Here is a 24,014-nt window from a genome sequence, read left to right on the forward strand (position 1 = left end):
AGGAGCAGATCATGGGGGATGAGTGGTGGGGAGAGGGGGAGAAGGAGCAGATAATAGGGGATGAGTGGTGGGGAGAGGAGGGCAAGGAGGAGATAATGGGGGATGAGTGGTGGGGAGAGGGGGCAAGGAGGAGATAATGGGGGATGAGTGGTGGGGAGAGGGGGCAATGAGGAGATAATGGGGGATGAGTGGTGGGGAGAGGGGGACAAGGTGGAGATAATGGGGGATGAGTGGTGGGGAGAGGGGGCAAGGAAGGTTATAGGGGGATGAGTGGCGGGGAGAGGGGGACAAGGTGGAGATAATGGGGGATGAGTGGTTGGGAGAGGGGTGCAAGGAGCAGATAATGGGGTATGAGTGGTGGGGAGAGGGGGACAAGGAGGAGATAATGGAGGGATGAGTGGTGAAGAGAGGGGACAAGGAGGAGATAATAGAGGGATGAGTGGTGGGGAGAAGGGGCAAGGAGCAGATCATGGGGGATGAGTGGTGGGGAGAGGGGGAGAAGGAGCAGATAATAGGGGATGAGTGGTGGGGAGAGGAGGGCAAGGAAGAGATAATGGGGGATGAGTGGTGGGGAGAGGGGGCAAGGAGGAGATAATGGGGGATGAGTGGTGGGGAGAGGGGTACAAGGTGGAGATAATGGAGGTATGAGTGGTGGGGAGAGGGAGAGAAGGAGGAGATAATGGAGGGATGAGTGGTATCCCGGGACACAGACACCGCCCAGTCCCGTTCAGCACAGCCTTGTAGGGCAGAGTCAGAGCCCGGGGAGGGAGCCGGAGCCTGCAAAACTGGGGGGCAAGGAGGGTTATAGAGGGATGAGTTGTGGGGAGAGGGGGCAAGGAGCAGATAATGGGGGATGAGTGGTGGGTAGAGGGGGACAAGGAGCAGATAATGGGGCATGAGTGGTGGGGAGAGGGGGCAAGGAATAGATAATGGGGGATGAGTGGTGGGGAGAGGGGTACAAGGTGGAGATAATGGAGGTATGAGTGGTGGGGAGAGGGAGAGAAGGAGGAGATAATGGAGGGATGAGTGGTGGGGAGAGGGGGAGAAGGAGCAGATAATAGGGGATGAGTGGTGGGGAAAGGGGGACAAGGTGGAGATAATGGGGGATGAGTGGTGGGGAGAGGAGGGCAAGGTGGAGATAATAGAGCGATGAGTGGTGGGGAGAGGGGCCAAGGTGCAGATAATGGAGGGATGAGTGGTGGGGAGAGGGGGCAATAAGGAGATAATGGGGGATGAGTGGTGGGGAGAGGGGAACAAGGAGCAGATCATGGGGGATGAGTGGTGGGGAGAAGGGGGCAAGGAGCCAATAATGGGGGATGAGTGGTGGGCAGAGGGGGCAAGGTGGAGATAATTGAGGGATGAGTGGTGGGGAGAGGGGGCAAGGAGCAGATCATGGGGGATGAGTGATGGGGAGAGGAAGGCAAGGTGGAAATAATAGAGCGATGAGTGGTGGGGAGAGGGGGACAAGGAGCAGATTAAGGAGAGATGAGTGGTGGGGAGAGGGGGACAAGGTGGAGATAATGGAGGGATGAGTTGTGGGGAGAGGGGGACAAGGAGGAGATAATGGAGGGATGAGTTGTGGGGAGAGGGGGACAAGGAGGAGATAATGGAGGGATGAGTTGTGGGGAGAGAGGGACAAGGTGGAGATAATGGATGGATGAGTGGTGGGGAGAGTGGGACAAGGAGGAGATAATGGAGGGATGAGTGGTGGGGAGAGTGGGACAAGGAGCAGATCATAGGGGATGAGTGGAGGGGAGAGGGGAACAAGAAGGAGATAACGGAAGGATAAGTGGTTGTGAGAGGGAGACAAGGTGGAGATAATGGTTGGGATGAGTGGTGGGGAGGGGGGACAAGGAGGAGATAATGGAGGGATGAGTGGTGGGGATAGGGGGACAAGGAGCAGATAATAGGGGATGAGTGGTGGGGAAAGGGGGACAAGGTGGAGATAATGGGGGATGAGTGGTGGGGAGAAGGGGACAAGGAGGAGATAATTGAGGGATGAGTGGTGGGGAGAGGGGGCAAGGTGCAAATAATGGGGGATGAGTGGTGGGGAGAAGAGGGCAAGGTGCAGATAATGGAGGGATGAGTGGTGGGAGAGGGGGCAAGGAGACGATCATGGGGGATAATTGGTGGGGAGAGGAGGACAAGCAGAAGATAATGGAGGGATGAGTGGTGGGGACAGGGGGCAAGGAGGAGATAATGGAGGGATAAGTGGTGGGGAGAGGGGGACAAGGAGGAGATAATTGAGGGATGAGTGGTGGGAAGAGAAGGCAAGGTGCAGATAATGGGGGATGAGTGGTGGAGAGAGGGGGGCAAGGAGCCGATAATGGGGGATGAGTTGTGGGGAGAGGGGACAAAGTGGAGATAATGAATGGATGAGTGGTGGGGAGAGAGGGACAAGGAGGAGATAGTGGAGGAATAAGTGGTGAAGAGAGGGGGGAAAGAAGGAAATAATAGAGGGATGAGTGGTGGGGAGAGGGGAACAAGGAGGAGATAATAGAGGGATGAGTGGTGGGGAGAAGGGGCAAGGAGCAGATCATGGGGGATGAGTGGTGGGTAGAGGGGGAAGAGGAGCAGATAATGGGGGATGATTGGTGGGGAGAGGGGTACAAGGTGGAGATAATGGATGTATGAGTGGTGGGGAGAGGGAGAGAAGGAGGAGATAATGGAGGGATGAGTGGTGGGGAGAGGGGGCAAGGAGGAGAAAATGGGGGATGAGTGGTGGGGAGAGGGGGACAAGGTGGAGATAATGGGGGATGAGTGGTGGGGAGAGGAGGGCAAGGTGGAGATAATAGAGCGATGAGTGGTGGGGAGAGGGGGCCAAGGTGCAGATAATGGAGGGATGAGTGGTGGGGAGAGGGGGCAAGGTGCAAATAATGGGGGATGAGTGGTGGGGAGAGGAGGGCAAGGAGCAGATAATGGAGGGATGAGTGGTGGGGAGAGGGGGCAAGGAGGAGATAATGGAGGGATGAGTGGTGGGGAGAGGTGGACAAGGAGGAGATAATTGAGGGATGAGTGTTGGGGAGAGGGGGCAAGGTGCAGATAATGGGGGATGAGTGGTAGGGAGAGGGGGACAAGGAGCAGATCATGGGGGATGAGTGGTGGGGAGAGGGGGGCAAAAAGCCAATAATGGGGGATGAGTGGTGGGAAGAGGGGGCAAGGTACAGATAATGGGGGATGAGTAGTGGGAAGAGGAGGGCAAGGTAGAGATAATTGAGGGATGAATGGTGGAGAGAAGGGGCAAGGAGGAGATAATTGAGGGATGAGTGGTGGGGAGAGGGGGACAAGAATCAGATCATGGGGGACGAGTGGTGGGGAGAGGGGGAAAGGAGACGATCATGGGGGATAATTGGTGGGGAGAGAAGGACAACAGAAGATAATGGAGGGATGAGTGGTGGGGAGAGGGGGCAAGGAGGAGATAATGGAGGGATGAGTGGTGGTGAGAGGGGGACAAGGTGGAGATAATGGAGGGATAAGTGGTGGGGAGACGGGGACAAGGAGGAGATAATTGAGGGATGAGTGGTGGGAAGAGAAGGCAAGGTACAGATAATGGGGGATGAGTGGTGGGAAGAGGAGGGCAAGGTAGAAATAATTGAGGGATGAGTGGTGGAGAGAGGGGCAAGGAGCAGATCATGGGGGATGAGTTGTGGGGAGAGGAGGGCAAGGTGGAGATAATAGAGCGATGAGTGGTGGGGAGAGGGGGACAAGGTGGAGATAATTGAGCGATGAGTGGTGGGGAGAGGGGGCAAGGTGCAAATAATGGGGGTTGAGTGGTGGGGAGAGCGGGACAAGGAGGAGATAATTGAGGGATGAGTGGTGGGGAGAGGGGGCAAGGTGCAGATAATGGGGGATGAGTGGTGGGGAGAGGGGGGCAAGGAGCAGATAATGGAGGGATGAGTGGTGGGGAGAGGGGGCAAGGAGGAGATAATGGGGGATGAGTGGTCGGGAGAGGAGGGCAAGGCGGAGATAATGGAGGGATGAGTGGTTGGGAGAGGGGGACAAGGTGGAGATAATGGAGGGATGAGTTGTGGGGAGAGAGGGACAAGGTGGAGATAATGGATGGATGAGTGGTGGGGAGAGGGGGACAAGAAGGAGATAACGGAAGGATGAGTGGTTGTGAAAGGGAGACAAGGTGGAGATAATGGTTGGGATGAGTGGTGGGGAGAGGGGGACAAGGAGGAGATAATGGAGGGATGAGTGGTGGGGATAGGGGGACAAGGAGGAGATAATTGAGGGATGAGTGTTGGGGAGAGGGGGCAATGAGTAGATAATGGAGGGATGAGTGGTGGGGAGAGGGGGACAAGGAGGAGATAATTGAGGGATGAGTGGTGGGGAGAGTGGGACAAGGAGCAGATCATAGGGGATGAGTGGAGGGGAGAGGGGGACATGGAGGAGATAATGGAGGGATAAGTGGTGGAGAGAGGGGGACAAGGTGGAGATAATAGAGTGATGAGTGGTGGGGAGAGGGGGACAAGAAGGAGATAACGGAAGGATGAGTGGTTGTGAGAGGGAGACAAGGTGGAGATAATGGTTGGGATGAGTGGTGGGGAGAGGGGGACAAGGAGGAGATAATGGAGGGATGAGTGGTGGGGATAGGGGGACAAGGAGGAGATAATTGAGGGATGAGTGTTGGGGAGAGGGGGCAATGAGTAGATAATGGAGGGATGAGTGGTGGGGAGAGGGGGACAAGGAGGAGATAATTGAGGGATGAGTGTTGGGGAGAGGGGGCAAGGTGCAGATAATGGGGGATGAGTGGTAGGGAGAGGGGGACAAGGAGCAGATCATGGGGGACGAGTGGTGGGGAGAGGGGGGCAAAAAGCCAATAATGGGGGATGAGTGGTGGGGAGAGGAGGCAAGGAGGAGATAATTGAGGGATGAGTGGTGGGAAGAGGGGGCAAGGTACAGATAATGGGGGATGAGTGGTGGGAAGAGGAGGGCAAGGTAGAGATAATTGAGGGATGAGTGGTGGAGAGAGGGGCAAGGAGGAGATAATGGGGGATGAGTGGTCGGGAGAGGAGGGCAAGGTGGAGATAATGGAGGGATGAGTGGTGGGGAGAGGGGGACAAGGTGGAGATAATAGAGGGATGAGTGGTGGGGAGAGGGGGACAAGGTGGAGATAATGGAGGGATAAGTGGTGGGGAGAGGGGGACAAGGAGGAGATAATTGAGGGATGAGTGGTGGGAAGAGAAGGCAAGGTACAGATAATGGGGGATGAGTGGTGGGAAGAGGAGGGCAAGGTAGAGATAATTGAGGGATGAGTGGTGGAGAGAGGGGCAAGGAGCAGATCATGGGGGATGAGTGGTGGGGAGAGGAGGGCAAGGTGGAGATAATAGAGCGATGAGTGGTGGGGAGAGGGGGACAAGGTGGAGATAATGGAGGGATAAGTGGTGGGGAGAAGGGGACAAGGAGGAGATAATTGAGCGATGAGTGGTGGGGAGAGGGGGCAAGGTGCAAATAATGGGGGATGAGTGGTGGGGAGAGGGGGACAAGGAGGAGATAATTGAGGGATGAGTGGTGGGGAGAGGGGGCAAGGTGCAGATAATGGGGGATGTGTGGTGGGGAGAGGGGGGCAAGGTGCAAATAATGGGGGATGAGTGGTGGGGAGAGGGGGACAAGGAGGAGATAATTGAGGGATGAGTGGTGGGGAGAGGGGGCAAGGTGCAGATAATGGGGGATGTGTGGTGGGGAGAGGGGGACAAGGTGGAGATAATGGGGGATGAGTGGTCGGGAGAGGAGGGCAAGGCGGAGATAATGGAGGGATGAGTGGTGGGGAGAGGGGGCAAGGAGCAGATCATGGGGGATTAGTGGTGGGGAGAGGGGGACAAGGAGCAGATCATGGGGGACGAGTGGTGGGGAGAGGGGGACAAGGAGCAGATCATGGGGGACGAGTGGGGGGGGAGAGGGAGACAAGGAGCCGATAATGGGGGATGAGTGGTGGGGAGAGGGGGACAAGGTGGAGATTATAGAGCGATGGAGTAGTTAGAAAAGGGGGACAAAGAGGAGATAATGGGGGATGAGTGGTGCGGAGAGGGGGCAATGAGTAGATAATGGGGGATGAGTGGTGGGGAGAGGGGGACAAGGAGGAGATAATAGAGCGATGAGTGGTATGCAGAGGTGGACAAGGAGGAGATAATGGGGGATGAGTGGTGGGGAGAGGGGGGCAAGGAGCCGATAATGGGGGATGAGTGGTGGGGAGAGGGGGACAAGGTGGAGATTATAGAGCGATGGAGTAGTTAGGAGAGGGGGACAAAGAGGAGATAATGGGGGATGAGTGGTGCGGAGAGGGGGGCAAAGAGCAGATAATGGGGGATGAGTGGGGGGAGACGGGGCAAGGAGCAGATAATGGGGGCATGAGTGGTGAGGAGAGGAGGGCAAGGTGGAGATAAAGCGATGAGTGGTGGGGAGAGGGGGATAAGAAGCAGATGATAGAGGGATGAGTGGTGGGGAGAGGGGGCAATGAGTAGATAATGGAGAGATCAGTGGTGGGGAGAGGGGGACAAGGATGAGATAATTGAGGGATGAGTGGTGGGGAGAGGGGGCAAGGAGCAGATAATGGGGGATGAGTGGTGGGGAGAGGGGGGCAAGGAGCAGATAATGGAGGGATGAGTGGTGGGGAGAGGGTGCAAGGAGCAGATAATGGGGGCATCAGTGGTGAGGAGAAGAGGGCAAGGTGGAGATAAAGCGATGAGTGGTGGGGAGAGGGGGATAAGGAGCAGATAATGGAGGGATGAGTGGTGGGGACAGGGGGGACAAGGAGCAGATAATGGAGGGATGAGTGTTGGGGACAGGGGGGACAAGGTGGAGATAATGGAGGGATGAGTGGTGGGGAGTTGGGGACAAGGAAGAGATAATTGAGGGATGAGTGGTGGGGAGAGGAGGGCAAGGTGGAGATAATAGAGCGATGAGTGGTGGGGAGAGGGGGACAAAGAGGAGATAATTGAGAGATGAGCGGTGGGTAGAGGGGGCAAGGAGTAGATAATGGGGGATGAGTGGTGGGGAGAGGGGGGCAAGGTGGAGATAATAGGGGATGAGTGGTGGGGAGAAGAGGGCAAGGTGGAGATAATAGAGTGATGAGTGGTGGGGAGAGTGGGACAAGGAGCAGATAATGGAGGAATGAGTGGTGGAGAGAGGGGGCAATGAGGAGATAATGGGGGATGAGTGGTGGGGAGAGGGGGGCAAGGAGCAGATAATGGGGGGGATGAGTGGTGAGGAGAGGAGGGCAAGGTGGAGATAGAGTGATGAGTGGTGGGGAGAGGGGGCAAGGAGGAGATAATGGGGGATGAGTGGTGGGGAGAGGGGGACAAGGTGGAGATAATGGAGGATGAGTGGTTGGGAGAGGAGGGCAAGTTGTATATCAGAGCGATGAGTGGTGGGGAGAGGGGGACAAGGAGATGATAATGGAGGGATGAGTGGTGGGGAGAGGGGGCAATGAGGAGATAATTGAGGGATGAGTGGTGGGTAGAGGGGGCAAGGAGGAGATAATGGAGGGATGAGTGGTGGGTAGAGGGGGCAAGGTGCAAATAATGGGGGATGAGTGGTGGGGAGAGGGGGACAAGGAGGTGATAATTGAGGGATGAGTGGTGGGGAGAGGGGGCAAGGTGCAGATAATGGGGGATGAGTGGTGGGGAGAGGGGGACAAGGAGTAGATAATGGAGGGATGAGTGGTGGGGAGAGGGGGCAATGAGGAGATAATGGAGGGATGAGTGGTGGGGACAGGGGGGGACAAGGTGGAGATAATGGAGGGATGAGTGGTGGGGAGAGGAGGGCAAGGTGGAGATAATAGAGCGATGAGTGGTGGGGAGAGGGGGATAAGGAGCAGATAATGGAGGGATGAGTGGTGGGAAGAGGGGGCAAGGAGGAGATAATGGGGGATGAGTGGTAGGGAGAGGGGGACAAGGTGGAGATAATGGGGGATTAGTAGTGGGGAGAGGAGGGCAAGGAGGAGATAATAGAACGATGAGTTGTGGGGAGAGGGGGACAAGGAGCAGATAATGGAGGGATGAGTGGTGGGGAAAGGAGGCAATGAGGAGATAATGAAGGGATGAGTGGTGGGGAGAGGGGGACAAGGTGGAGATAATTGAGGGATGAGTGGTGGGAAGAGGGGGCAAGGTACAGATAATGGGGGATGAGTGGTGGGAAGAGGAGGGCATGGAGCAGAACATGGGGGATGAGTGGTGGGGAGAGGAGGGCAAGGTGGAGAAAATCGAGCGATGAGTGGTGGGGAGAGGGGGCAAGGAGCCAATAATGGGGGATGAGTGGTGGGGAGAGGGGGGCAAGGAGCAGATAATGGGGGATGAGTGGTGGGGAGAGGGGGACAAGGTGGAGATAATGGAGGGATGAGTGGTGGGGATAGGGGGACAAGGTGGAGATTATAGAGCGATGGTGTTAAGGATCTGCCAGGCACAGCTTCTGTATCCACGCCCATAGGTAAACAGTCTGCACCTGCTTCTATGTCTGTGAGACTGACTCCATCTTCCACCACTCAGGATGGCAGGCTTAGGAGTGGGAGAGCCTATCACAGCCTGGCCAGACGGAGCTAGCTCCCGCCCTCTGTCTTTTTATACCTGCCTTTCCTGTTCCTCCTTGCTTGTGATTCTTCTCTGTTGGTTTCCTGGCCCTGCTGCAGCTTCTTCTACTATTTGTCCCTGCTTCGTATTGACCCTGGCTTACTGACTACTCTTCTGCTCTACGTTTGGCACCTCCTACTCTCCTGGTTTGACTCGGCTCGTTTACTACTCTTGTTGCTCACGGTGTTGCCGTGGGCAACTGCCCCATTTCCCTTTGTTCTGTGTTTCCTTGTCTGGTTGTCTGTCGTGCACTTATTGAGTGTAGGGACCATCGCCCAGTTGTACCCCGTCGCCTAGGGCGGGTCGTTGCAAGTAGGCAGGGACTGAGTGGCCGGTAGATTAGGACTCACTTGTCTGTTTCCCTATCCCTGTCATTACATAATCACAAGCCCATATACCTACTCTACCCTGGTCCCTCACACCACTATGGACCCCCTTGAGACCCTGGTTCAGCAAATGCAGGGTCTCTCCCTACAGGTCCAGGCCCTGGCTCAGAGGGTCAACCAGCCTGATGCTACCATGGTAGTACCCCTCACCTCACTACTTGAACCCCACCTCAAGTTGCCTGACCGGTTCTCAGGGGACCGGAAGACTTTTCTCTCCTTTCGGGAGAGTTTTAGGCTCTATTTTCGTTTAAAGCCCCACTCCTCAGGTTCTGAGAGCCAGCGGGTGGGTATAATTATGTCCCGGCTCCAGGAAGGGCCCGAAGAATGGGCCGTTGATCTTTTCTTTTCTGCTCTCGGACTCATATATGACAAGACTGACAGGACTGTCTTTGCCGAGAGTCAGCTGGTGACCTTACGTCAGGGTAAGAGACCTGTTGAGGAGTACTGTTCTGACTTTAGGAAGTGGTGTGTAGCTTCTCGGTGGAATGACCCTGCCTTAAGGTGCCAGTTTAGGTTGGGTCTGTCGAACGCCCTGAAAGACCTGCTAGTTAGCTATCCCTCTTCTGACTCCCTAGACCAGGTTATGGCTTTAGCGGTACGACTTGACCGACGTCTCAGAGAATGACAACGTGAACGTTTATGTGTTTTCTCCTCTGACTCCCGAGGTTCCGTTGCTTCGTTCTTCCACGGAAGACTCGGAGGTACCTATGCAACTCGGGGCCTCCGTGTCCCCCCAACAACGTAGAGACTTCCACAGGAAGAATGTTCTCTGCTTCTATTGTGGGGATGACAAGCATCAAGTGAACACCTGTCCTAGGCGTAAGAATAAGCAGCCGGAAAGCTTCCGCGCCTAAGTGATCATCGGGGAGGTCACTTGGACGCACAGGTATTTCCCGTAAATATGAAACGTAATAAAATCTTGCTTCCCTTTCAGGTCTCTTTTGGTGGTAGGTCTGCTACCAGCAGTGCCTTCGTGGATTCAGGGTCGTCTGCTAATATCATGTCTGTGGAATTTGCCATGTCTCTTGCTATGCCTTTGATTGATTTGCCTAAACCTGTCCCGGTAGTGGGTATTTTACACAGCATACCCCTGTTTTTGAACTCCTTGTTGGCTCCATGCATTTGGAGCAGTGCTCTGTACTGTTGATGCAGGGATTATCGTCCGATTTGGTTTTAGGTCTTCCCTGGTTGCAGTTGCATAATCCCACGTTTGACTGGAATACTGGGGAGCTTACCAAATGGGGTAATGAATGCTTGACGTCATGTTTTTCTGTTAATTCCATTTCTCCCCCTGAGGAGGTGAACATGCTACCTGAGTTTGTTCAGGACTTCGCTGATGTTTTCTCTAAGGAGGCCTCCGAAGTGTTACCTCCTCATAGAGAATACGATTGCGCTATCGATTTGGTACCAGGAACTAAGCTCCCTAAGGGTAGGATATTTAATCTCTCTTGTCCCGAACGTGAAGTCATGAGAGAGTATATCCAGGAATGCCTGGCCAAGGGTTACATTCGCCCTCTACTTCTCCGGTAGGTGCTGGCTTCTTCTTCGTAGGGAAGAAGGATGGTGGTCTTAGGCCATGCATTGACTACCGTAACTTGAATAAGGTCACTGTAAGGAACCAGTATCCCCTTCCTTTGATTCCTGATCTCTTTAATCAGGTTCAGGGGGCCCAATGGTTCTCTAAGTTTGATCTACGGGGGGCATATAACCTTATCCGCATCAAAGAGGGGGATGAGTGGAAGACTGCATTTAACACGCCCGAAGGTCATTTCGAAAACCTCGTCATGCCCTTTGGGTTGTGTAATGCTCCCGCGGTCTTCCAGAATTTCATAAATGAGATTTTAAGAGATTACCTGGGGGTATTTCTTGTAGTGTACCTTGATGACATACTGGTGTTTTCCAAGGACTGGTCCTCCCACATTGAGCATGTCAGGAAGGTGCTCCAGGTCCTTCGGGAAAACAAACTGTTTGCGAAGACCGAAAAATGTGTGTTTGGGGTGCAGGAGATACCATTTTTGGGTCAAATCCTCACTCCTCATGAATTCCGCATGGACCCCGCCAAGGTCCAGGCTGTGGTGGAATGGGTCCAACCTGCCTCCCTGAAGGTGTTACAGTGCTTCTTGGGGTTCGCTAATTATTACAGGAGATTTATTGCTAACTTCTCGGTCATCGCTAAGCCTCTTACGGACCTCACTCGCAAGGGTGCTGATCTCCGCTGGCCCCCTGAGGCTGTCCAGGCTTTTGAGGTCCTTAAGAAGTGCTTTATCTCGGCCCCGGTGTTGGTTCAGCCCAACCAAATGGAGCCATTTATCGTGGAGGTTGACGCGTCCGATGTGGTAGTGGGGGCTGTCTTGTCCCAGGGTACCAGGTCGATCACCCATCTCCGTCCCTGTGCCTACTTCTCCAGGAAGTTTTCGCCCACTGAGAGTTACTATGATATTGGCAACCGCGAACTCTTAGCCATTAAATGGGCATTTGAAGAGTGGTGCCACTTCCTGGAGGGGGCTAGGCACCAGGTAACGGTCCTTACCGACCACAAGAATCTGGTTTTCCTAGAATCGGCCCGGAGGCTAAACCCGAGACAAGCTCGATGGGCGTTATTTTTTACCAGATTCAATTTTTTGGTTACCTATAGGGCTGGGTCTAAAAATATTAAGTCTGATGCACTGTCGCGTAGCTTCATGGCCAGCCCTCCTTCGAAGGAAGATCCTGCTTGTATTTTGCCTCCAGGTATAATCATTTCCTCTATTGAGTCTGATTTAGTCTCTGAAATTGCTGCTGATCAAGGTTCAGCTCCCAGGAACCTTCCTGAGAACAAGCTGTTTGTTCCCCTGCAATTCCGGCTAAGGGTACTTAGGGAAAATCATGACTCCGCACTATCTGGTCATCCAGGCATCCTGGGTACCAAGCACCTCATTGCCAGAAACTATTGGTGGCCTGGGTTGCCTAAAGACGTTAAGGCCTACGTCGCCGCTTGTGAGGTTTGTGCTAGGTCCAAGACTCCCAGGTCCCGACCAACGAGTTTACTATGTTCTTTGCCCATTCCCCAGAGACCTTGGACCCATATCTCCATGGATTTTATCACCGATTTGCCTCCATCTCAAGGCAAGTCGGTGGTGTGGGTTGTAGTAGACCGCTTCAGTAAGATGTGCCACTTTGTGCCCCTCAAAAAACTACCCAATGCTAAGATGTTAGCTACCTTGTTTGTCAAACACATCCTGCGTCTCCATGGGGTCCCTGTCAATATTGTTTCTGACAGAGGGGTACAATTTGTTTCTTTGTTTTGGAGAGCCTTCTGTAAAAAGTTGGAGATTGATCTGTCCTTCTCCTCTGCCTTCCATCCTGAAACTAATGGCCATACCGAGAGGACTAATCAGTCTCTAGAACAATATTTAAGGTGTTTTATCTCTGACTGTCAATATGATTGGGTCTCATTCATTCCCCTCAATAACCGGGTCAGTAACTCGTCAGGGTTCTCCCCCTTTTTCTGTAATTTTGGGTTTAATCCACGGTTCTCCTCCGTTTCACCTGGTAGTTCCAACAATCCCGAGGTAGAGGTCGTTCATCGGGAACTGTGCACAGTCTGGGCCCAGGTTCAGAAGAACCTAGAGGCGTCCCAGAGCATACAAAAAACTCAGGCAGATAGAAGACGTTCTGCTAACCCCTTGTTTATGGTCGGGGATCTGGTGTGGCTATCGTCAAAGAACTTGCGCCTTAAAGTCCCGTCCAAGAAGTTTGCATCCCCGGTTTATAGGGCCGTTCAAGGTCATTAAAGTCCTCAATTCTGTCTCCTTCCGACTGGAGTTGCCCCCATCTTTTCGAGTACATGACGTGTTTCATGCCTCCCTCCTTAAAAGCTGCTCCCCGTCCTTGGCTCCCTCGAGGAAACCTCCTGTCCCCGTTCTCACCCCTGAGGGGGTAGAATTCGAGGTGGCTAAGATTGTGGACAGCAAGATGGTCCAAGGCTCCCTCCAGTACCTAGTCCATTGGAGAGGATACGGGCCTGAGGAGAGGACTTGTATACCCGCCCGGGATGTTCACGCTGGGGTATTGGTCAGGAGGTTCCACCTTCGTTTCCCCAATAAACCAGGTCCATCTAGAAAGGGTCCGGTGGCCCCTCATGAAAGGGGGGGGGTACTGTTAAGGATCTGCCAGGCACAGCTTCTGTATCCACGCCCATAGGTAATCAGTCTGCACCTGCTTCTATGTCTGTGAGACTGACTCCATCTTCCACCACTCAGGATAGCAGGCTTAGGAGTGGGAGAGCCTATCACAGCCTGGCCAGACGGAGCTAGCTCCCACCCTCTGTCTATTTATACCTGCCTTTCCTGTTCCTCCTTGCCTGTGATTCTTCTCTGTTGGTTTTCTGGCCCTGCTGCAGCTTCTTGAACTACTTGTCCCTGCTTCGTATTGATCCTGGCTTACTGACTACTCTTCTGCTCTACGTTTGGCACCTCGTACTCTCCTGGTTTGACTCGGCTCGTTTACTACTCTTGTTGCTCACGGTGTTGCCGTGGGCAACTGCCCCGTTTCCCTTTGTTCTGTGTTTCCCTGTCTGGTTGTCTGTCGTGCACTTATTGAGTGTAGGGACCGTCGCCCAGTTGTACCCCGTCGCCTAGGGCGGGTCGTTACAAGTAGGCAGGTACTGAGTGGCGGGTAGATTAGGGCTCACTTGTCTGTTTCCCTATCCCTGTCATTACAGATGGAGTAGTGGGGAGAGGGGGACAAGGAGGAGATAATGAGGGATGAGTGGTGGAGAGAGGGGGCAAGGAGCAGATAATGGGGGAATGAGTGGTGAGGAGAGGAGGGCAAGGTGGAGATAATAAAGCGATGAGTGGTGGGGAGAGGGAGACAAGGTGAAGATAATGGAGGGATGAGTGGTGGGGAGAGGGGGACAAGGAGGAGATAATTGAGGGATGAGTGGTGGGGAGAGGGGGCAAGGAGCAGATCATGGGGGATGAGTGGTGGGGAGAGGAGGGCAAGGTGGAGATAATAGAGGATGAGTGGTGGTGAGAGGGGGACAAGGAGCAGATCATGGGGGATGAGTGGTGGGGAGAGGGGGGCAAGGAGCCGATAATGGGGGATGAGTGGTGGGGAGAGGGGGGCAAGTTGGAGATAATTGAGGGATGAGTGGTGGGGAGAGGGGGCAAGGTGCAGATAATGGGGATGAGTGTTGGGGAGAGGAGGGCAAGGTGGAGATAATAGAGTGATGAGTGGTGGGGAGAAGGGGGCAAGGAGCAGATAATGGGGGATGAGTGTTGGGGAGAGGAGGACAAGGTGGAGATAATGGGGGATGAGTGGTGGATAGAGGGGGACAAGGTGGAGATAATTGAGGGATGAGTGGTTGGGAGAGGGGGCAAGGAGCAGATCATGGGGATGAGTGGTGGGGAGAGGAGGGCAAGGTGGAGATAATAGAGTGATGAGTGGTGGGGAGAAGGGGAAAAGGTGCAGATAATGGGGGATGAGTGGTGGAGGGGAGGACAAGGTGGAGATAATGGGGGATGAGTGATGGGGAGAGGAGGGCAAGGTGGAGATAATAGAGTGATGAGTGGTGGGGAGAGGGGGACAAGGAGCAGATAATGGAGGATGAGCGGTGGGGAAAGGGGACAATGAGGAGATAATGGGTGATGAGTGGTGGGGATAGGGGGACAAGGTGAAGATAATGGAGGGATGAGTGGTGGGGAGAGGGGGCAAGGTACAGATAATGGGGATGAGTGGTGGTGAGAGGGGGACAAGGAGCAGATCATGGGGGATGAGTGGTGGGGAGAGGGGGGCAAGGAGCCGATAATGGGGAATGAGTGGTGGGGAGAGGGGGGCAAGGTGCAGATAATGGGGATGAGTGGTGGGGAGAGGAGGGCAAGGTGGAGATAATGGGGGATGAGTGGTGGATAGAGGGGGACAAGGTGGAGATAATTGAGGGATGAGTGGTTGGGAGAGGGGGCAAGGAGCAGATCATGGGGATGAGTGGTGGGGAGAGGAGGGCAAGGTGGAGATAATGGGGGATGAGTGGTGGGGAGAGGGGGCAAGGAGGAGATAATGGGGGATGAGTGGTGGGGAGAGGAGGGCAAGGTGGAGATAATAGAGCGATGAGTGGCGGGGAGAGGGGGACAAGGAGGAGATAATGGGGGATGAGTGGTGGGGAGAGGGGGACAAGGTGGAGATAATGGGGGATGAGTGGTAGGAAGAGGGGGACAAGGAGGAGATAATGGGGGATGAGTGGTGGGGAGAGGGGGACAAGGAGCAGATAATGGAGGGATGAGTGGTGGGGAGAGGGGGCAAGGTACAGATAATGGGGGATGAGTGGTTGGAAGAGGGGGCAAGGTACAGATAATGGGGGATGAGTGGTGGGAAGAGGAGGGTAAGGTAGAGATAATTGAGGGATGAGTGGTGGGGAGAGGGGGCAAGGAGCAGATCATGGGGGATGAGTAGTGGGGAGAGGAGGGCAAGGTGGAGATAATAGAGCGATGAGTGGTGGGGAGAGGGGGACAAGGAGGAGATAATGGGGGATGAGTGGTGGGGAGAGGGGGGCAAGGAGCAGATGATGGGGGATTAGTGGTGGGGAGATGGGGCAAGGAGCAGATAATGGGGGGATGAGTGGTGAGGAGAGGAGGGCAAGGTGGAGATAACTGAGGGATGAGTGGTTGGGAGAGGGGGCAAGGAGCAGATCATGGGGGATGAGTGGTGGAGAGAGGAGGGCAAGGTGGAGATAACAGAGTGATGAGTGGTGGGGAGAGGGGGACAAGGAGCAGATAATGGGGGATGAGTGGTGGGGAGAGGGGGACAAGGTGGAGATAATGGGGGATGAGTGGTGGGGAGAGGGGGACAAGGTGGAGATAATGGGGGCTGAGTGTTAGATAGAGGGGGACAAGGTGGAGATAATGGGGGATGAGATGTAGACAGAGGGGGACAAGGTGGAGATAATGGGGGATGAGTGGTGGGGAGAGGAGGGCAAGGTGGAGATAATAGAGTGATGAGTGGTGGGGAGAGAGGGACAAGGAGGAGATAATGGAGGTATGAGTGGTGGGGAGAGAGGGACAAGGAGGAGATAATGGAGGTATGAGTGGTGGGGAGAGAGGGACAAGGAGGAGATAATGGAGGTATGAGTGGTGGAGAGAGGGGACAAGGAGGAGATAATTGAGGGATGAGTGGTCGGGAGAGGGGGCAAGGTGCAGATAATGGGGATGAGTGGTGGGGAGAGGGGAACGAGGAGCAGATCATGGGGGATGAGTGAGTAGGAGAGGGGGCAAGGTGGAGATAATTGAGGGATGAGTGGTGGGGAGAGAGGGCAAGGAGCAGATCATGGGGGATGAGTGGTGGGGAGAGTAGCGCAAGGTGGAGATAATAGAGCGATGAGTGGTGGGGAGAGGGGGACAAGGTACAGATAATGGGGGATGAGTGGTGGGAAGAGGAGGGCAAGGTAGAGATAATTGAGGGATGAGTGGTGGGGAGAGGGGGCAAGGAGCAGATCATGGGGGATGAGTGGTGGGGAGAGGGGGCAATGAGGAGATAATTGAGGGATAAGTGGTGGGGAGAGGGGGACAAGGAGAAGATAATGGAGGGATGAGTGCTGGGGAGAGGGGGCAAGGTGCAAATAATGGGGGATGAGTGGTGGGAAGAGGGGGACAAGGAGGAGATAATTGAGGGATGAGTGGTGGGGAGAGGGGGACAAGGAGGAGATATTGGAGGGATGAGTGGTGGGGAGAGGGGGGCAAGGAGCCGACAATGGGGGATGAGTGGTGGGGAGATGGAGTCAAGGAGCAGATAATGGGGGATGAGTGGTGGGGAGAGGGGGACAAGGAGAAGATAATAGAGGGATGAGTGGTGGGGAGAGGGGGACAAGGAGGAGATAATAGAGCGATGAGTGATGGGGAGAGGGGGGACAAGGAGCAGATAATGGGGGATGAGCGGTGGGGCGGAGGGGGACAAGGTGGAGAATAATGAAGGGATGTGTGGTGGGGAGAGGGGGACAAGGAGGAGATAATGGAGGGGATGAGTGGTGGGGAGAGGGGGCAGGGAGCAGATAATGGGGAATGAGTGGTGGGGAGAGGGGGCAATGAGGAGATAATGGGGGATGAGTGGTGGATAGAGGGGGACAAGTTGTAGATCATAGAGCGATGAGTGGTGGGGAGAGGGGGACAAGGAGATGATAATGGAGGGATGTGTGGTGGGGAGAGGGGGCAATGAGATAATGGGGGATGAGTGGTGGGGAGAGAGGGACAAGGAGCCGATAATGGGGGATGAGTGGTGGGGAGAGGGGTGCAAGGAGATAATAATGGAGGGATGTGTGGTGGGGAGAGGGGAGAATGAGGAGATAATGGGGGACGAGTGGTGGGGAGAGGGGGGCAAGGAGCCGATAATGGGGGATGAGTGGTGGGGAGAGGGGTGCAAGGAGCAGATCATGGGGGATGAGTGGTGGGGAGAGGGGGACAAGGTGAAGATATTGTGTGGATGAATGATGGGGAGAAGCGAACAAGGTGGAGATAATGGAGGGGTGAGTGGTGGGGAGAGGGGGACAAGGTGAAGATATTGTGTGGATGAATGATGGGGAGAAGCGAACAAGGTGGAGATAATGGAGGGGTGAGTGGTGGGGAGAGGGGGATGAGGAGATGATAATGGGGGTAAATGATGGGGAGAGGGGGCAAGGAGCAGTTAATAGGGGGATGAGCAGTGGGAATCGAGAGGACAAGGGGGAGATAATATGGGACAAATAGTGGGAAGAGGAGGGACTAGGTGGAGATAATGGGGAGATGAGTGCTGGGGAGAGGGGAACAAATTGGGGATATTGGGGGGATGAGTGGTGGGGAGAGGGAGGACTAGGAGGTGATAATGGAGTGATGAGTGGTAAGGAAGAGATAATAAGGGGATGGGTGGTGGGGAGAGAGGGACAAGGTGGAGATATTGCGGCAATAAGTTGTGGGGAGAGGGGGTCAAGGAGCAGATAATAGGGGATGAGTGGTGGGGAGAGGGGGACAAGGAGCAGATAATAGGGGATGAGTGGTGGGGAGAGGGGGACAAGGAGCAGATAATAGGGGATGAGTGGTGTGGAGAGGGGGACAATGCGGAGATAATGGAGGGATGAGTGGTGGGGAGAGGGGGGAAAAGGAGGAAATAATGGAGGGATGAGTGGTGGGGAGAAGGGGACAAAGTGTAGATAATGGAGCAATGAATGGTAAGGAGAGGGGGACAAGGAAGAGATAATGGAGGGGTGATTGATGGGGAGAGGGGAACAAAGTGGAGATAATGGAGGGATGAGTATTGGGGAGAGGGGGACAAAGTGGAGATAATGTGGGAGATGAGTGATGGGGAGAGAGGTGACAAGGTGGATATAATGGGTTGATGAATGGTTTGGAGAGGGGCACAAGGTGGAGATAATGGAGGGATGAGTGGTAGGGAGAGGGGGATGAGGAGGAGATAATGGGGGGTAAGTGGTGGGGAGTGGGGGCATGGAGCATGTTAATAGGGGGATGAGCAGCGGGAATGGAGAGGACAAGGGGGAGATAATAGGGCATAAATAGAGGGGAGAGTGTAGACTAGCTGGAGTTAATGGAGGTGTCAGGTCTAATGATCCCTGACAGAGGGATGAGTAGTATGGAGAGAGGCACAACGTGGATATAATGGGAAGGATGAGTTGTGGGGACAGGGAGGACTTGGAGTTGATAATGTAGGGCTGAGTGCTGGAGAGAGGGGTACCAGGTGGATATAATGGAGGGATTAGTAGTGGGGAGAGGAGGACAAGGTGGAGATAATGGGGGGATGAGTGGTAAGGAGAGGGGGACAAGGAAGATATTACGGAGGCATGCGTTGTGGGGAGAGGGGGTCAAGGAGCAGATAATAGGGGATGAGTGTTAGGGAGATGGGGACAACACGGAGATAATGGAGGGATGAGTGATGGGGAGAGAGAGGAAAAGTAGGAGATAATGAAGGGATGAGTGGTGGGGAGAGGGGGACAAAGTGGAGATAATGGAGGGATGATTGATGGGGAGAGGGGAACAAACTGGAGATAATGGGGGAAGTATGGTGGGGAGAGGAGGGCTAGGACCAGATGATAGCAGGATGAGTGGTGGGGAGAGCGAAGACAAGGTGGATATAATGAGGGGATGAGATGTGGGGAGAGGGGAGACAATGAAGAGATAATGAGGGGATGAGATGTGGGGAGAGGGGAGACAATGAAGAGATAATGAGGGGATGAGATGTGGGGAAAGGGGAGACAATGAAGAGATAATGGAAGATGAGTGGTGGGGAGAGGGGGACAAGGTGGAGATAATGGAAAGATGAGATATTGGAGGGATGATTGGTGGGGTGTGGGGGATGAGTTTAAATATGGGGGATGTGTGGTGGGGAGAAGATGGAACTGAGGAGAGAGGGGGACAATGAGGAGATAGTGGAGGGATGAGTGCTGGGGAGAGGGGGGACAAGGTGGAAATAATAGGGGGGTGAGTGGTGGCGAGAGGGGGACAAGGAGGATAAAATGGAGGGATGAGTGTTGGGGAGAGGGGGACAAGGTGGAGACACACTGTTATCAGGGTATCTGGAGATGACACACTGTTATCAGGGTATCTGGAGATGACACATTGTTATCAGGGTATCTGGAGATGACACATTGTTATCAGGGTATCTGGAGATGACACATTGTTATCAGGGTATCTGGAGATGACACATTGTTATCAGGGTATCTGGAGATGACACATTGTTATCAGGGTATCTGGAGATGACACATTGTTATCAGGGTATCTGGAGATGACACATTGTTATCAGGGTATCTGGAGATGACACATTGTTATCAGGGTATCTGGAGATGACACATTGTTATCAGGGTATCTGGAGATGACACATTGTTATCAGGGTATCTGGAGATGACACATTGTTATCAGGGTATCTGGAGATGACACATTGTTATCAGGGTATCTGGGGATGACACATTGTTATCAGGGTATCTGGAGATGACACATTGTTATCAGGGTATCTGGAGATGACACACTGTTATCAGGGTATCTGGGGATGACACATTGTTATCAGGGTATCTGGGGATGACACATTGTTATCAGGGTATCTGGAGATGACACATTGTTATCAGGGTATCTGGGGATGACACATTGTTATCAGGGTATCTGGAGATGACACATTGTTATCAGGATATCTGGAGATGGCACAGTGTTATCAGGATATCTGGAGATGGCACAGTGTTATCAGGGTATCTGGAGATGACACACTGAACCCTTCCTGTTCTGTAGAGATCTCTCCTCAGCATCATCTCATTATCATCACATGCAGGATTACACTGACAGGTAACACCTATATATAGATAACACAGGATCCACCATTCATAATAGACTGATCCTTGCTGTTCTGTAGAGATCACTCCTCAGCATCATCTCATTATCATCACGGGCAGGATCACACAGACAGGTAACACCTATACATAGATAACACAGGATCCACCATTCATAATAGACTGATCCTTGCTGTTCTGTAGAGATCACTTCTCAGCAGTCATCATCATCACAGGCAGGATCACATTGATATATAGATAACACAGGATCCACCATTCATAATAGACTGATCCTTCCTGTTCTGTAGAGATCACTCCTCAGCATCATCTCATTATCATCAGAAGGATGATGACACTGACAGGTAACACCTATATATAGATAAGACATGATCCACCATACATAATAGACTGATCCTTCCTGTTCTGTAGAGATCACTCCTCAGCATCATCTCATTATCATCACGGGCAGGATCACACTGACAGGTAACACCTATATATAGATAACACAGGATCCACCATTCATAATAGACTGATCCTTCCTGTTCTGTAGAGATCACTCCTCAGCATCATCTCATTATCATCAGAAGGAGGATCACACTGACAGGTAACACCTATATATAGATAACACAGGATCCACCATTCATAATAGACTGATCCTTCCTGTTCTGTAGACATCACTCCTCAGCATCATCTCATTATCATCAGAAGGATGATGACACTGACAGGTAGCACCTATATATAGATAAGACATGATCCACCATTCATAATAGACTGATCCTTCCTGTTCTGTAGAGATTACTCCTCAGCATCATCTCATTATCATCACGGGCAGGATCACACTGACAGGTAACACCTATATATAGATAACACAGGATCCACCATTCATAATAGACTGATCCTTCCTGTTCTGTAGAGATCACTCCTCAGCATCATCTCATTATCATCACGGGCAGGATCACACTGACAGGTAACACCTATATATAGATAACACAGGATCCACCATTCATAATAGACTGATCCTTCCTATTCTGTAGAGATTACTCCTCAGCATCATCTCATTATCATCACAAGGAGGATCACACTGACAGGTAACACCTATATATAGATAACACAGGATCCACCATTCATAATAGACTGATCCTTCCTATTCTGTAGAGATTACTCCTCAGCATCATCTCATTATCATCACGGGCAGGATCACACTGACAGGTAACACCTATATATAGATAACACAGGATCCACCATTCATAATAGACTGATCCTTCCTATTCTGTAGAGATTACTCCTCAGCATCATCTCATTATCATCACAAGGAGGATTACACTGACAGGTAACACCTATATATAGATAACACAGGATCCACCATTCATAATAGACTGATCCTTCCTGTTCTGTAGAGATCACTCCTCAGCATCATCTCATTATCATCACAAGGAGGATCACACTGACAGGTAACACCTATATATAGATAACACATTTAGAATAGGTCATGAATACAGCTCCCCTCCTACCCCTTCCTGCAAAATGACCTTTGCACAAGTCACAAAGCATGGCTAGAAAACTCATCCTTAGGGTACGTTCACACGGCAGCGGAAAATACGTCTGAGATTACGGAGCTGTTTTCAGGGGGAAACAAGCCCTGAATTTCAGACGTTTTTGCATGTACTCGCGTTTTTCGCTGCGTTTTTTAGGGACTTAATTGGAGCTGTTCCTCATTAGAGTCAATGAAAAGCGGCTCCAAATACGTCCCAAGAAGCGTCCTGCACTTCTTTGACGCGGGCGTAAATTAACGCGCCGTCTTTTGACAGCGACGCGTAAAATTACACCTCGTCTGCACAGAAGACAATGGGCAAGCAATGCGCAGATGTTTGTAGGCATATTGGAGCCGTCTTTTCAGGCGTAATTCGAGGCGTAAAACTCCTCCATTACGTCTGAAAAGAGGTCGTGTGCACATACCCTAAGAAGTCAATGTGTTCCCCTGTTCACAGGTTCCTATGTTTTATGTAGCTGCTGTAACGCTTATCTCTAAATGATTGTAACAGCAGCCAAGGGAAGATGGCCACCACCATAGTCAGTTGAAGACAGACTGATAACCTAATAAATGCTGAATGCCGTCAGTCTGTCCGTTTAGATCTCTGAAAACCAGCGAAGTACAAATATACACGCTGCCTCCGATCCAGCGGAGTATTTAAAGGAGCAGACCACACAGTTGTCAAAACCAAATCCTGACATAAAAAACATCATTTAATGCCAATCACAGCACATGGAATTGCCATGAGCTGGCGGATTTCACCTGTGCTATTATCAAGGGTAAAGTCCTCTTCACGGGGGAAGCCTCTCAGGTGTTTGCTTCCATATGTATGCAACAATAGCAGCAGTTTCTGATTTAGAGTTACTGTTCCTTTAAATGTGGGATTAAATACGGCCCTTACCTCAGGTAACTCCTCCCTGCTCCGGCTTTCATATGGCAGGATTGTGTCATGGGGGGCTTTTATATCCGTATATGGAATATTAAAAATTGTGGACATTGTTATGAACCCAATGCAATAGTTGGGCAGCGGCTACTATTACGTAACATAATATGATTTGGGGATCATTAATGTGTCACATATCGATATAATAACATAGGGGGGGCTCTGTGTTATAATATGATGTAGTCATTTGTGTGTTTACCATAATGTCATATTGTGGTACGATTCTTGGGGTCACCGTGATGTCATCTTGTGACATAATAACTTGTGGGGTCACCATGATGACATATTGTAATATAATAAATTGTGGGGTCACCATGATGTCATATTGTGACATGATAATTTGTGGGGTCACCATGATGTCATATTGTGATAGAATAACTTGTGGGGTCACCATGATGTCATATTGTGATATAATAACTTGTGGGGTCACCATGATGTCATATTGTGATATAATAAATAGTGGGGTCACCATGATGTCATATTGTGATATAATAACTTGTGGGGTCACCATGATGTCATATTGTAATATAATAAATTGTGGGGTCACCATGATGTCATATTGTGACATGATAATTTGTGGGGTCACCATGATGTCATATTGTGATATAATAACTTGTGGGGCCACCATGATGTCATATTGTGATATAATAAATTGTGGGGTCACCATGATGTCATATTGTGATAAAATAAATTGTGGGGTCACCATGATGTCATATTGTGATATAATAAATAGTGGGGTCACCATGATGTCATATTGTGATATAATAACTTGTGGGGTCACCATGATGACATATTGTAATATCATGGTGACCCCACAATTTATTATATTACAATATGTCATCATGGTGACCCCACAAGTTATTATATCACAATATGACATCATGGTGACCCCACAAGTTATTATATCACAATATGACATCATGGTGACCCCACTATTTATTATATCACAATATGACATCATGGTGACCCCACAATTTATTTTATCACAATATGACATCATGGTGACCCCACAATTTATTTTATCACAATATGACATCATGGTGACCCCACAATTTATTTTATCACAATATGACATCATGGTGACCCCACAAGTTATTATATCACAATATGACATCATGGTGACCCCACAAATTATCATGTTACAATATGACATCATGGTGACCCCACAAGTTATTATATCACAATATGACATCATGGTGACCCCACAAGTTATTATATCACAATATGACATCATGGTGACCCCACAATTTATTTTATCACAATATGACATCATGGTGACCCCACAATTTATTATGTCATATTGTAACATGATAATTTG

At 51.8% G+C, this 24,014-nt stretch overlaps 1 protein-coding gene across 1 annotated transcript in view; it reads right to left on the bottom strand.

Annotated features, from left to right (window-relative positions):
• Nucleotides 1-24,014, bottom strand: part of TPM2 (tropomyosin 2) — a 103,212-nt gene that overhangs the window by 59,556 nt on the left and 19,642 nt on the right. The window lies entirely within an intron of this gene.

Source organism: Rhinoderma darwinii, chromosome 1 (assembly GCF_050947455.1).
Source record: "Rhinoderma darwinii isolate aRhiDar2 chromosome 1, aRhiDar2.hap1, whole genome shotgun sequence".
Taxonomy (NCBI): domain Eukaryota; kingdom Metazoa; phylum Chordata; class Amphibia; order Anura; family Rhinodermatidae; genus Rhinoderma; species Rhinoderma darwinii.